Below are 14,701 nucleotides of genomic sequence, written 5' to 3' on the forward strand. Positions count from 1 at the left end.
CCGTTTGTTAAAGATAATTCATAAGTCCTTTTTGTCCTTGTAATTTCTCATTTCAGATCGGTCCTACTTTCCTGACATTCTTCCCAAGCTTTGCCAGTTTTCATCACCTTGACCTTATGTATGCTTCGTTTTTCCTCCTAGCTAGTCTCACAATTTCACCTGTCATCCATCGCTCCCTAATCTTGCCAGTTCTATCCCACATTTTCAAAGGAACATGTCTGTCCTACATTATAATCAACCTCTCTTTAATAGACTCCCACGCATCAAATATGGATTTGCCTTCAAAAAGCTGCTCCCAATCCACATTCCCGACCTCCTGCTAAACTTTGCTATAGTTTACCTTCCCCCAATTTCGCACTCTTCCTTTATGGCCACTCTCATCTTTGTTCACAAGTATTCTAAAACTTACGGAATTGTGATAACTATTTCCAAAGTACTCCCCCACTGAATGTTCAACTACCTGGCCAGGCTCATTCCCCCAAACCAGGTCCTTTCTGGCCCCTTCCCAAGTTGGACTATTTACTTACTGCTCTATAAAAAACCTTCTGCATGCTCCCTACAAATTCTGCTCCATCTCGACCTTTAACAATAAGTGAATCCTCGTCATTTTTGGGAAAATTAAAATCTCCTATCACCACCATCCTGCTGCTCCTACATCTTTCCATAATCTGGTTACATATTGTCCCTCTGTCTCATGCTCGTGGTTGGGAGGTCTGTAGTACAGCCCCAACATTGTTACCGCACCCTTCCTATTTTTGAGCTCTGCCCATATTGCCTCACTGATCGGGTTCTCCATAGTGTTCTCCTTCAGCACAGCTGTGATATCCTCTCTGACCGGAAATGCGACTCCTTCAGCCCTTTCACCTTCCTCTCTACCCCGCCTGAAGCATTGATATCCTGGGATACTTAGTTACCAATCATGCCCTTCCCTCAACCAGTAAGAGCAATAACATCCCAGTTACTAATCCAAGCCCAAAGTTCTTCTGCCTTACCTACTGCACAAATGCGTCTCAGGCCAGCAGTCTCCTTACGTCATCATCTGCTCTCTGTCTTCTCTTCCCCTTAGTCACGCTGACTTCATTATCCAGCTCCTCACAGACTTTAGTTGTTACCTCCTTACTGTCCACCATCCCTCTCAATTGGTTACTATTTCCCACCACATTAGTTTAAACCTTCCCGAACAAATATATTCTCAAACTTATTTACATAGGAAGGCTGTGAATCTAGCAGCTTTTCCCAGTCAGACTCAGTTACAAACATAGGGAGTATTGCACAAACTGGAGGAGGTTCCAAAGGTGGAGATGGTTGTGAGGGAGGGTGAAGTTTACATCGATGAGGGTGAAAGAGCTGGAGAAGGATATGGAGATAAATAGAGGGATCGAAAAACTGGATGAGCGAACATTGAAAATCAGCCTGACAGGAAGTGGAGCGTCACATGGATTTGAGTAGGTGCTACAGATCAGGAATTCTGCAGGGACTTGAAGGAATTACCCAACTCAGGAAGATTGTAAAAGCTCCACAGGTTGGGAGTGTCATCAGGACTGAAAGAGGTTACACAGAAAGGGAGGGCTTTAGGGGCTGCAGGATTTTCTGAACAAAGTGGAAGTGTTGGAGCAGTTTCCAAAATCAGGGCAGTTTTTAGACATAGAAGTAAGATACACTGAAAAATAATGTTTCTGGTGTTAATGTATGAAAGAATCAGAAACTTCATGGGTCTGGATAAACTAAGGGAGTTATGGACAGTTGTTTAGGCTGGAGAAGTTTACACAAGAGGGCGGCATGGTGGCTTAGTGGCTCGCACTCCTGCCTCACAGTACCAGGGTCCAAGGTTTGATTCCAGCCTCGGCCGACTGCCTGTGTGGAGTTTGCACATTCTCCCTGTGTCTGTGTGGGTTTCCTCCAGGTACTCCGGTTTCCTCCTACGGTCCAAAGATGTGCAGGTTAGGTAAATTGGTCATGCTAAATTGCCCATTGTGTTAGGTGCATTAGTCAGAGGGAGATGATTCTGGGTGGGTTACTCTTTGGAAGGTTGGTGTGGACTTGTCGGGCCAAAGGGTCTGTTTCCACACTGTAGGGAATCTAATCTAAAAAAACCTCAGAGAGAGACTTGTAGAAATTTGGACATTAGTGACAGCATGGGCTTCAGATACTGACACACATTGGAGGAACGCAAATAGGCCTGACAAATGGAGAGTGAAATAGGGACTGGAAAAGTTTGCAGTTCGGGACTGGAAGACATTACAGATGTAGGGAGGGTTATGGAGAGTGGTGGAGGTTATAGATAGGAAGGCTGCAGAGACTGCAGGGGTTCACATTGAGAGGGAGGTTTCTAAACAGGGGAAAGTAACAGATATAGAGAAAGTACAGTGCCTGAAGAAGTTTCAGCAATCAGGTGGTTTCATGGTGCAAGAAAATGTTACAAAGACAGGGATGGTTGTAGTGATCATAAGAATTTACAAAGAGACAGAGGTCTTTCAACACTGTAGGATGGTATGTAACAGAAATAGGAAGAGTTTAGCAATTGAAGGAAGTTACAAAGACTGGGAGGGTCGAAGGCATTGGAGCAGCTTTGACATATATGGAATGTTCTAGACTTTGAAGGAGGAGGTTACAGTGATAGAGAGCCCTGCCAGAGCTTGAGAAGGTTACACAGATAGGGAGGGTTGTGGGGACTGAAGAAGGTTAAGGAGATGGGGAGTTTAGAGAGAAACAGGGAAAGAGGAATAGATAATAATGAAGCCTGTGATCGTTCTTTTCTGCGTTTCTTGAACATCTGAGCCTACTCCACCATTCAATATGATCATGACTGATCATCTAACTCAGTACAATGTTCCTGCCTTCACTTCATATTCTGATATTGTAGTGACTCGTGGCACTTAGTGATACAGAGGGCTGCAGTAACTGGAAGGGATTTAACCGAGATAGGGAGGATTGTGGAGGCTGTAACAGGTGACAGAGTTAGGAAGCATTTTACAGCGGAACAGAGGTATGTAGGAATGGGACGTGGTTACAGTTACAGGGAGGATTATGGGAGCTCATGTAGGTAATGGACATAAATTGTGTCATCATGTCTGAAGGAGGTTAAAGGTGTAAAGGTTTATATTGATTGAAGGAGATTACATGCAAAGGGAGGGGAGTTTGCAGTGATCGAGTATGATTTAGAGACAGGATGAGTTGAAAGTCATCTTTGGACTCCAGAGACTAAATTATGTGATAAGGAGAGTAACTCTGGATGGTGTCCAGAGACAATGAAGATTCTAAAAGCTGGTAGAGGTTATAAAGGTAGAGAGTTTTTTTTTGTAGAGATAGGGGAAGGTGTCATAGATAGTGAGGTTCATAAGAGCATGACATGGTTACATACGTAGGAAGGTTTTTTTTCCAGCCTGGAAGGGATTACACTGACAGAGCTGGCTCAAGGGACTAATAATTCTTTTTCACAGATAAGGAGGGCTATAGGGTCTGAAGAAAATTACACAGATAGGGACAGATATAGGATTAAAGGCAAATACAGAAACATGGAGGGTTGTATTGGTAGGAGGAGTCAACTGGGATATGCAGGACTGTAGGGGTTTACAGAGATAGGGAAGGTACTGTCTACTGGGGAAGGTTACACTGATTCGGATTGGAGAAGCTGACAGGGATAGAGAGTTTTCTGTGGACCAGAGGAAATTACAAACAAGATGATGATAATGAAGCCTGGGATCTTTCTCTTCTGTGTTCTTTGTCCAGTATTGTAACATGTCGTGTCCTCAGTCATTGAATATAGAAACCCTCGACCTCATCCCTCTCCTGTTTATTGTGAGTGATCTCACCGTGCTGCAGGACTGCGTAAAGGATCCAGACCTCTCTCTCCATCTGACATACAGGAGGCTGGAAGAACACAGTAAACCAGGCAGCCTGGCTTGTTGTGTTCTCCCAGCCTCCTGTTTGGCTGCTTTGGATTCCAGCATGTGCAGATTCTTTTGTCTCTCTCCATCCCTCTGGCTGACAAACCACCTTCACAGAGGCAATAGACGAGGCAAGAGTTGGGAATTCTGTTGAGTCAGGAAGTCCTTGACAGCAATAATGAGGGCTCTGGAGGCTACACATGATTAAAGAGATAGAACAAAGACCAAAGAAAATTAGAGCACAGGAACAGGCCCTTCAGCCCCCCCCAAGCCTGTGCCAATCCAGATCCTCGATCTACAACTTGCACGTATTTTCTCCGGCTCTGTATCCCTTTATTTCCTGCCCATTTATATGTCTGTCGACTACATTTTAATGATGCTATCGTGCCCACCTCTACCAACTCTGCTGGCAACGCATTCCAGGTACCCACCACCCTCTGCGCAATGAGCTTTCCACACACATCTTCCTATAAACATTTCCCCTCTGACTTTGAACTCGTGACCCCTCGTAATTGAGTCCCCCACTCTGAGAAAAAAGCTTCTTGCTATCCACCCTGTCTATGCCTCTCTATCAGGTCCCTGCTCAACCTCGGTCTTTCTTGTGAAAATAATCCTCTTCTACTCAACCTCTCCTCATAACTAGCACCCTCCAAACCAGACAACATCTTACTGAAACTTGTCTACAACCTCTCCAAATCATTCATGTGGTGACCAGAAATGTACACAGTATTCCAAATGTGGTCAAAACAAAGTCTTATACAACTGTACACCCCATCCAATGAAGGAAAGTATGCCGTATGCCTTCTTGACCACTCTTTTGACCTGCATTGCCACCTTCAGGAAACAATGCACCTGAACACCCAGATCTCTCTCTACATCAGTTTTCCTCAGGACTTTTCCATTTACTGTATAGTTTGCTCTTGAATTGTATCTTTCAAAATGCATCACATCACATTTATCAGAATCGAATTCCATCTGCCATTTCTCCACCCAACTCTCCAATCTATCTTTATTCTGCTGTAATCTCTGACAGTCCCCTTCTGTATTTGTTGACTCCACCAATCTTAGTGTCACCTGCAAACCTGTTAATCACACCATCGATATCTTCCTCCAGATCATTCAGTACAGATCCTTGTGAAACACCACCAGTCACAATTCTCCATTTTGAGAAACTCCCTTCCACTGTTACTTTCTGTCTCCTGTTGCCCAGCCAGTTCTCCATCCATCGACCTGGGAACCCATGCGACTTCAACTTCTCCATCAGCCTACATTATCAAATTATCAAATGCCTTAAAAAGGGATGGATTCAGGTATTGGAGAAGGCTACAGAGACAGGAATGGTTTCGCGATTGAATGAAGCTAGTAATACTGTAGACACTGGGTGAGGTGAGTAACAGTTGTTCAGACTGAAGGAGGTTCCAGATAGAAACAGCTGTAGGGACTGAAGTTGGACACAGCAATCAAAAGGGTATCACTATTTCATGGATGGTTTTCATGGCTTTTGGAGATTCCAGTGTTAAGAAGGTTAATAGTGACAGGCGGAGGTAGAGTTAAGGAGGATTGCAGTGATGGGAGAAGTTCACAGAGGCAGTGGAGATTGCAGAGACTGGATGAGATTACAGACATGGGGAGTAATTGGTGGCTTCAGAACACTATAAAAAAGGGAGGGTTGAAGGATTAAAGCAGGTTTCACAGGCAGGAACGGCTATAGGGACAGGAGGAGCATATACAGACGGAGTTCAGTAGGGTTGATCGAGGGTCACAGAGGTCATGAGGCACTCTCTGACAGGAAGCAGGACTGTTATAGAGACTGGAGAGAGTTACAGTGATTTCATGTGCTGTAAGGGGCTAGAATAAGGTGCACAGATGGGGAGGTTGGTAGAGGCTGCAGAATGTTATACTGACAGGGTGGACTATAGGTCTGGGACAAGATGACAGAAATAGGTATTATTGCAATGACTGGAGGAGGAGATGGCAGAGATTAGAAATGTTATGGAGATTGGAGTAATTTACAGAGATAGGAAGGGTAATCAGCATTGGAATAGGTTTCAAATGTACTGAGGGTTTGTTGGGAGAAGAGGGAGCTCACAGAGATAGGAAGGTTTTGTATGCATTTGTGGGACTTGGGCATAACTGGCTGGTCAGCATTGATAGCCCATCCCTACTTGCCCTTGAGAAGGTGGGGGTGAGATGCCATCTTGAATTGCTGCAGTCCCCTTGCTGTGGGTTGACCCACAATGCCAGCAGGGAGGGAATTCCGGAATTTTGATCCAACTCAGCAAGTACAATGCACCCCACAAACTTATATGTGTGTGTGTGTATGTGTGTGTGTGTGTGTCTGTGTGTGTGTGTGTGTGTCTGTGTGTGTCTGTGTGTGTGTGTGTCTGTGTGTGTGTGTGTCTGTGTGTGTGTGTGTCTGTGTGTGTGTGTCTGTGTGTGTGTGTCTGTGTGTAGTGGGGGAGGGGGGAAATGGTTATGAGTGTCCCTGAGAGAGTGTGTGCATGTGTATAAGTCTGAGTGTAAAGGAGTATAAGTCTGTGAGAGGATGCGTGAGTGTGTGAGTGTATGTGTGAGCATATGAGAGAGAGCTTGTGTATGACAGAAGGTCTGTGTGAGTATATGGGTCTGTAGGTGTGTCCCAAAGTCCGCCTTGAAGGACCGTCACCCGAAGGTCCGTGGTCGAATGTCCCAGCCTGTTGAAGTGTTCTCTGACTGGGAGGGAGCTCTCCTGTCTGTTGATTGTTGTGCAGTGCCCATTCATCCATTGCCATAGCCCCTGCTTGGTCTCACCAATGTACCATGCCTCAGAGCATCCTTACCTGCAGGGTACGAGATAGAAAACATTGGCTGAGTCGCCTGAGTACCTGCCGCATACACGGTGGGAGGTGTCCTCACACGTAATGGTGGTGTCCATGTTGACACTCTGACACGTCTTGCAGCATCGACCATGACAATGTTGTGTGGGGTTGTCCTGAAAGCCAGGCAATTTGCTGCTAAAAATGATCTGTTTGAGGTTTGGTGGTTGTTTAAATGTGGAAAGTGGATGTACAGGGAAGATCTTGACATGGTGCTCATCCCCATTGGTAATGTGTTGCAGGCTGCGAAGAATATGATGTAGTTCTTTGGCTCCTGGGAAGTACTGGACAATGAAGGGGACCCTGTCAAGTGCAGCTCATATCCTCCTGAGGAGGTCATTACGGTTTCTCGCTGTGGCATATCACAACTGGTGGTTGATGAGTTGAGCATCATAGCGCATTCTTATGAGGGCATCCTTGAGTACTTTCAGGTGCCCATCACGTTTTTCCTCATCTGAACAGGTCCTGGCATGTATTAGTTTTGCAGCCACAAGGTCATGCTGTTAAGCACCTAGAGTATTGTGTACAGTTCTGATCACTGCATTATAACAAGGATGTGGAAGCTCTGGAAAGGGTTCAGAGGAAATTTACTAGGATATTGCCTGGTATGGAAAGGCTGAGGGAACTGAGGCTGTTTTCATTGGAGAGAAGAAAGTTGAGAGATTTTTAAGATTAGATTCCCTACAGTGTGGAAACAGGCCCTTCAGGCCAGCCAGTCCATACTGACCCTCCGAAGAGTAACCCACCCAGACCCATTTCCCTGTGACTAATGCACCTAACACTATGGGCAATTTAGCATGGCCAATCCACCTGGTCTGCACATCTTTGGACTGTGGGAGGAAACCAGAGCAAACTCACACAGACATGGGGAGAATGTACAAACTCAGTTGCCCGAGGCTAGAATCAAACCTGGGACCCTGGTGCTGTGAGGCAGCAGTGCTAACCACTGAGCCACCATGCCACCCTACATGGTGGCTTAATGGAGACCTATAAGATAATCAGAGGGTCATATTGGGTGGACAGTGAGAGTCTTTTTCCTCAGATGGTGAAGGTTAACACAAGGGGACATAGCTTTAAATTGAGGGGTGGTAGTTTTAGGACAGATATCAGAGGTAGTTTTTTTACTCAGAATAGTAGGGGCATGGAACATCCTGCCTGCTACAGTAGTAGACTCACCAATGTTAAGGGCACTTCACTGGGCATTAGACATGCATATGAGTTATAGTGGCGTGGCATGGTATAGGTTAGATGGGCATCAGGTTAATTTCACAGGTCTGCACAACAGCGAGGGCCAAAGGGCCAATATTCGTTGTTATTTTCTATATTCTAATTGTAATTCTACTGAAAGGCCACCCCTCATCCCCTCGATTAGATTCTAGCTTGTAACTCTGTGCTGTCCCTGTCCTCGGAATGTTTGATAGGGACAGCAGAGATGGAGCTTCAATTTCTATCTAATTCCGTGCTGGAACTGTCCTGAGATTGTTTGATCAGGACAGTGTTATGGGAGATATTATTCCACATCTAACATTGTGTCAGAGTCTCCTGAGTGGTTGATGTGAACAGGGTGCAGGTGAGTCCTCTGACTACTTGATGGGTGACAGTGCAGATAGAGACTTAAACTGTACCCCAACCTTATTGTGGAGAAAATGAAGATGCTGGAGATCAGAGTCGAGAGTATTGTGTTGGCAAAGCACAGCAGCTCAGGCAGCATCTGAGGAGCAGGAGAATCGACGGTTTGGGCATAAGGCCTTCATCAGGAACCAGGAGAATCAATGCTTCATGCATAAGAATTTCGGGCGTTATGATCGAAACATTGACTCTCCTGCTTCTCAGATGCTGCTTGACCTGCTGTGCTTTTCCAGCATCTCACTCTTGACCCAAACCTTATGGTCCCTGTCCTGGGCATATTTGATGGCGATAATGTATAGGAAGCTTTACTTGATATTGAACGCTATGCTGGATCTGTCCTGGGAGGGTTTGATGGAGGACAGTGTTGACAATTTAAAAGTGGGAAAGCAATTTTACTTTCAGGTTAAAAAAGAAGAGGTTGAACATGGTACAGGAATATAAAATTAGGAGAGGCAATGACAATGTGAATAGTTTAAATTTCTTTTTGAATGTGCAAGTATCAAATACAATGGTGCATAGGATTAAGGTGAGACGGAAATGTTTAAATGAGATGCCTGAGGCAAGTTTTTTTTTACGTAAGGAATAGAAAGTGCCCTGGGAGATTGTAGAAGCAGAAATGTTAGCAAAGTTTTCAAGTGGCATTTAGACAGAAAAATGAACATATAGCGAGTAGAGTAATATGGACCATTTGCAGGCAGATGGTATTCGACTGGAAATAACATCATTGTCAAAAAAGCCATGGTGAGCACTAATATATTTTCTAACTTCCAGACAACTACCCTGTCAAAACCCTTTGGAATCTTGAATGTTTCATGAAATGTTTCACACATTCCTCTCAACTCCAATGAGTTCAAACTCAATCCATTCATGATCTTCTCATGAGCAAAGCCCTCGATTATCAAGATCAGTCTAGTGAACATTCTCTCGCCTGCCTTCAATGCAATTATTCTGTTCAGAATGTTCTGGGTGTGGTCTGACTCGTACCTTGTATAGTTTCAGCAACACCTCCCTGTTTTTATTCTCCATTCCCTTTGAAATTTGATTTGCCTTCTCCACTACCCGTGGAACCTAAAAGCAACCTTTTTCAGATTGATACACAAGGGACTCCCAAAATCCTTTGAGCAAATACTCTGAACCCAAATGGTGTTAGCCTGACAGTAAGTTTGAAATATGCTGGAATGTATTAGAAAGGATATGACAATAAAGAATAACAGGACTCTTAGGAACAATGGGAGACATGTTTTATAAAAGATATTTCTTTTTATGAGCCAGTTTGATTTTATTTGTTGGTATGGCTATAGGCAGAATAATTAGTAGAATAGTTAAGAATGAAGGAGGGGAATGGTGGTGGGGGAATATGGTTTATTTGAAGTTTTAGGAGCTTTTTGACAAAGTTCCGCAAGGGCTAAACAATAAATAAGGAAAGAATAGAGGCCTGTAAAAATCAACAATGCTGTCTAGGTGTGGAACCAGAGGAGATGGGTAGGATATTAACAAAAATTTCCCATCAGAATTTACTGTGGAGAAAGACATGAACAGTTGGGAACATGGGAAATACATAGTGATGCTTTGGAAAGAATCCACAACAGAGAAGAGATGGTGCTGGAACTCTTCAAATGAATAGATGTAGCTTAATCCTCAGGAGCTCATCAGTTGGATGCCAGGGTGTTCTGGCAAGCTAGGGACCCAGACCGAGATTATGTGTGTCATCAACAGTGACGGTGAGGTGCCATAAGACTGGAGGGTAGCTCATGCTGTTCCATCACTTCCTGCCATTGTAATACTGTCCTACACTAACAATGCCACATCTCCCCCTCTTTCACTATCTTCCTTGTTCTTACTGAAACATTTAAACCCAGAAATCTGCAACAACATTCCTGTCCCTGCTCTATCTATGTCTCCGAAATGGCCATAACATTGAAGTCCCAGGTACCAACACATGCTGCAAGTTTACCCACCGTATTCCAGATGTTCCTGGTGTTGAGGTAGATGTACTCCAAACGATCTTCCTGCTCGCAGGTACATTCTTTCGACCTTGAAATCTTATTGATGACCTCACTACTCCCAACCTCATGTAGAGTGGAGCTACAATTCAGGTTCCCAGCTGAATTAGTTTAAACTCTCTCAAACAGCATGAGCAAATTTCCCTCCCAGGATATTGGTACCCGTTGGTTCAGGTGTAAACAATCCCATTTGTAGAAGTCCCACTTACCCCAGAACGAGCCTCAATTATCCAAGTATCTGAGTCCCTCCACCCTGCACCATCCCTGTAGCCATGTGTTCAACTCCTCTCTCTTCCTATTCCTCGCCTCGCCCGCATGTGGCACGGTTAACAAACCAGAGATAACAACTCTGTTTGTTCTAGCTCTAAGTTTCAACCATAACTCCCTGAATTTCTCCCTTAAATCCCAATCCCTTCTCCTACCTGTCATTGGTGCCTCTGTGGACCATGACTTGGGGCTGCTCCCCCTCCCCCCTCAAAGAATCCAAAAACGTGATCCAAGACATCACAAACCCTGGCACCTAGGAGGCAACACACCAACTGTGATTCCACTCTGTTGATAAGACATGACCTTCCCTGCACGAAATGCATGTTGCCTATCACTGATAAGCCCATTTTCTGCCAAATGGGATTAAATTCTATTCCTCAGTATCTTCTCCAGCAGTTTCCCTACCACGGATGTCAGGCTCATTGGTCTATAATTATCTGAATTACTCCTGTTACCCTTCTTAAACAAGGGGCAGCATTAGTAATTATCCAGTCCTCCGGGACCTCACCTGTGTTTAAGGATGCTGCAAAGATAACTGTTAAGGCTCCAGCTATTTCCGATCTCGCTTCCTGCAGTAACCTGGGACAGATTCCATCCAGGCAAAAGTGAGGACTGCAGATGCTGGAAACCAGAGTTTAGATCAGAGTGGTGCTGGAAAAGTACAGCAGGTCTGGCAGCATCCAAGGAGCAGGAAAATCGATGTTTCAGGCAAAAGGCCTTCATCAGGATTCACCTGATTTCAGCACCACTCTGATCTAGGTTCCATCCAGACCTGGGGACTTGTCCACCTCAATGCCTTTTAGAATACCCAACACTTTCTCCCTCCTTATGTTGATTTGACCTAGAGTACTCAAAGATCTATCCCTAAACTCCGTATCCATCATGTCCCTCTCTTCGATGAATACTGACACAAAGTACTCATTAAGAATGTCATCCATTTTCTCTGACACCACACATTTCTTTCCTACTTTGTCCTTGAGTGAGCCAGTCAATTATCTCGTCAGCCTCTAGTTCCTTATATATGAATAAAAGGCCTTGGGATTTTCCTTAACCCTTTTGGCTAAAAGGTATCTCATGACCCCTTTTAGCCCTCTTAATTCCTCATTTCAGATTGGTCCTACATTCCCAATATTCTTCCAAAACTTTGTCTGTCTTCAGTCACCTTGACCTTATGTTTATTTCCTATTTCTTCTTAGCTAGTCTCACAGTTTCAACTGTCATCCTTGGTTCCCTAATCTTGCCAATTTCATGCCTCAATTTCACAAGAGCATGTCGCTTTTGCAATCTAATCAACAACAACAATCTGCCATTCCAAGATGTCATAGTAGAGCCAACGCACAATGGGGAACTTCAAACGTGTATCGACAGGAAAACAACATGTACGGGCCAAATACTGAACAATGGAAGCAATCATCTTAAAACCCACAAACGAAACTGCATTCGGCCATTATTTCAATGAGCCATCACACACTACAGCACCGAGGAACTACGAAGAGCAGAAGAGAATTACCGATACATTGTATTCAAGAAGAATGTGTACCCAGTAAATACAGTCCACCGATTCCTCAGCAACAAACCCAAATAAGCAAACACAGCATGCCCAGAAACCCTAGCCACTTTACAACAAAAAGATCTCTGAAATAATATCCAGCCTACTCAGACCACTTGGCATCACGGTAGCCCACAAACCTAACAACGCACTTAAACAGGGGCGAATTAACTTAAATATCCCGTGACAAACAACAAGCAAAACAAATGTCGTTTACAAAATACCTTGCAAGGACTGAAGCAAACACTACATGAGACAAACAGGCAGAAAACTAGCTACCACAATACATGTACATCAACCTGCCACAAAATGATATGACCCACTATCATGAGTACATGCAGACAAAGAAGGACACCACCTTGACAATACATCCATCCCAGGACAGGTAAAGCTGAGATACACACAAGAATTCCTTGAAGCAAGGCATTCCAACCAGAACTCTATCAATAAACACATTGATTTGGACTCCATCTCCCATCCTCTGAGAAAAAGAACTGGAAATGACATCACCCACCCAAAGAAACCTAAACACATAAATAGAAAGTGGAACGGGCCACCAGTGCTTCACCGGAGACTCACTGTTAATGTTACCGAGTGTGGTGATGAAACGTCTGACAACAAACCTTCAGATAAGTGAGCAGACTTACATCCGAAATCTCTACCTGGGCTACAAATCTGCTCAAAAATTGATTTTCATTTATCCTTCCACTACTACTCTCTGTCACCTGTTGCCCAGCCAGTTCTCTATCCATCTCGCTCGTACACCCTGGACCCCATACGACTTCACTCTCTCCATCAGCCTAACATGGGGAATCTTATCAAACGCTTTATACTGTTTTTTTAAAATAAATATTTGTGTCTTGAAATCTCTTATGTTCTTTCAATTGATATTATGGGAGGTATCGAGTTATTATAGTAAGGGAATAATTGGTTTTCTTTGCACAGCTTCAGGGAGGAACTTCAAAATTTGTCACCCTTGGCAATAGTTTGAAGGAAACCAAATCGTGTACTGACTCACAAAACGCAAAAGGTGAAAAGAAAGCAGGTAAGTCATCCTTTATGTTCCTTATCAGAAATGAAACATTCTGAAATTGTAATACATAAACTTTAAACTATACAACTAAGTCTGATTCATCTTTGCACAAGCTGACACTTTGCCTCAATATGCTGTGAAACAGTTCTCCTTACAATTATAATGAAGGAATCAGCATTTGCATGTTTGAAGCTATAATCATTTGCTGTTTGCACGTACACATGTGTTGCTTTCTGAATAGAATATTTCTATGTGTAAGATGAGTGAACTTTTGGGCTGGCTTCGTATGCATAAACATTTCCTATGTGGGAGGAAAAAGTGAGGACTGCAGATGCTGGAGATTAGAAACGTGAGTGTGGAACTGGAAAAACACAGAAGATTATGCAGCATCCAAGGAGCAGAAGAATCGATACTTCAGGCAAAAGTCCTTCATCAGGAATCATTTCCCATGCCTGGTAAATACATCCAACATCTTGCTTCAAACATTGTCATTTTTCAATCTTCACATAGTCAGGGATTGAGGTCCACCATTGTTCATTCTTTTGAGGATAGGGAAGGAAGAACTGAACCCAGGTTATATAATAACTCAGATAGCCATCATCTGTGCAGCTGGCTGAATAGAGTATTCACGACAATGCCCTTTGTCTCTGCCCTAGTCCTAAATCAGCCATCTATTCTTATCCCATTTTCTACCACATAGCCCACAGCCATCCAGGTATTTTTAATCAACATATTCTGACACATGACGTCATTTGTCTGGCACAGGTGGAACTCAAACCACCTCGCTCAGCACATGACCCTTTTAAAGAATTTACATTTCTTGGTGTTTTAATCTATCTATTCAGACAGACTTATGTCTACCTTCTGAAGCAGGAAGAATCTGAACTGGATCCCATACCCCAAAGATAGGAATGATATCTACACAATGCCACAAAAGCACCACCCTGAACCACATCCCCACCCAGGAGCTTTGGGTGCTAAGGCAGTTCAAGAGTCCATTAAAATAGTTCTTCAATGTCTCGAGGGTTCCTGTCTCTGCCAATCTTTTAAGCAGTGAGTTGTAGATACCCACCACCTTCTGGATGAAGTGTTTTTACTCAATTCCCCTCTAAACATTCTGCTTCTTGTATTACACTGTAGCCCCTGATTATTAACGAAGAAGGAAAGAAACTTTTCCACGCCCTTTTCAATCTTTACACCTTAACCAGATTCCCCCTCAGCCTTCTGTGTTCTATTGAAGATATCCCCAACTTATTTAGTTCCTTTCCATAACTGAATTCTTCCAGAACAGACAATATCCTGGGCAACAGGAATCTCATGTACATCCTCTTGTGTGCAGTTACATACTTGCTATCGTGTGGTGACAAGAACTATACACGGTATTCCATCTGTAGCTTAACTAGTGTTATTTTCAATTCCGTCATTACCTCCTTGCTCTTACATTCAATGCCTTCACCCCAATAAAGGCAACTATACAA

Source organism: Chiloscyllium punctatum, chromosome 24 (genome assembly GCF_047496795.1).
Source record: "Chiloscyllium punctatum isolate Juve2018m chromosome 24, sChiPun1.3, whole genome shotgun sequence".
Taxonomy (NCBI): domain Eukaryota; kingdom Metazoa; phylum Chordata; class Chondrichthyes; order Orectolobiformes; family Hemiscylliidae; genus Chiloscyllium; species Chiloscyllium punctatum.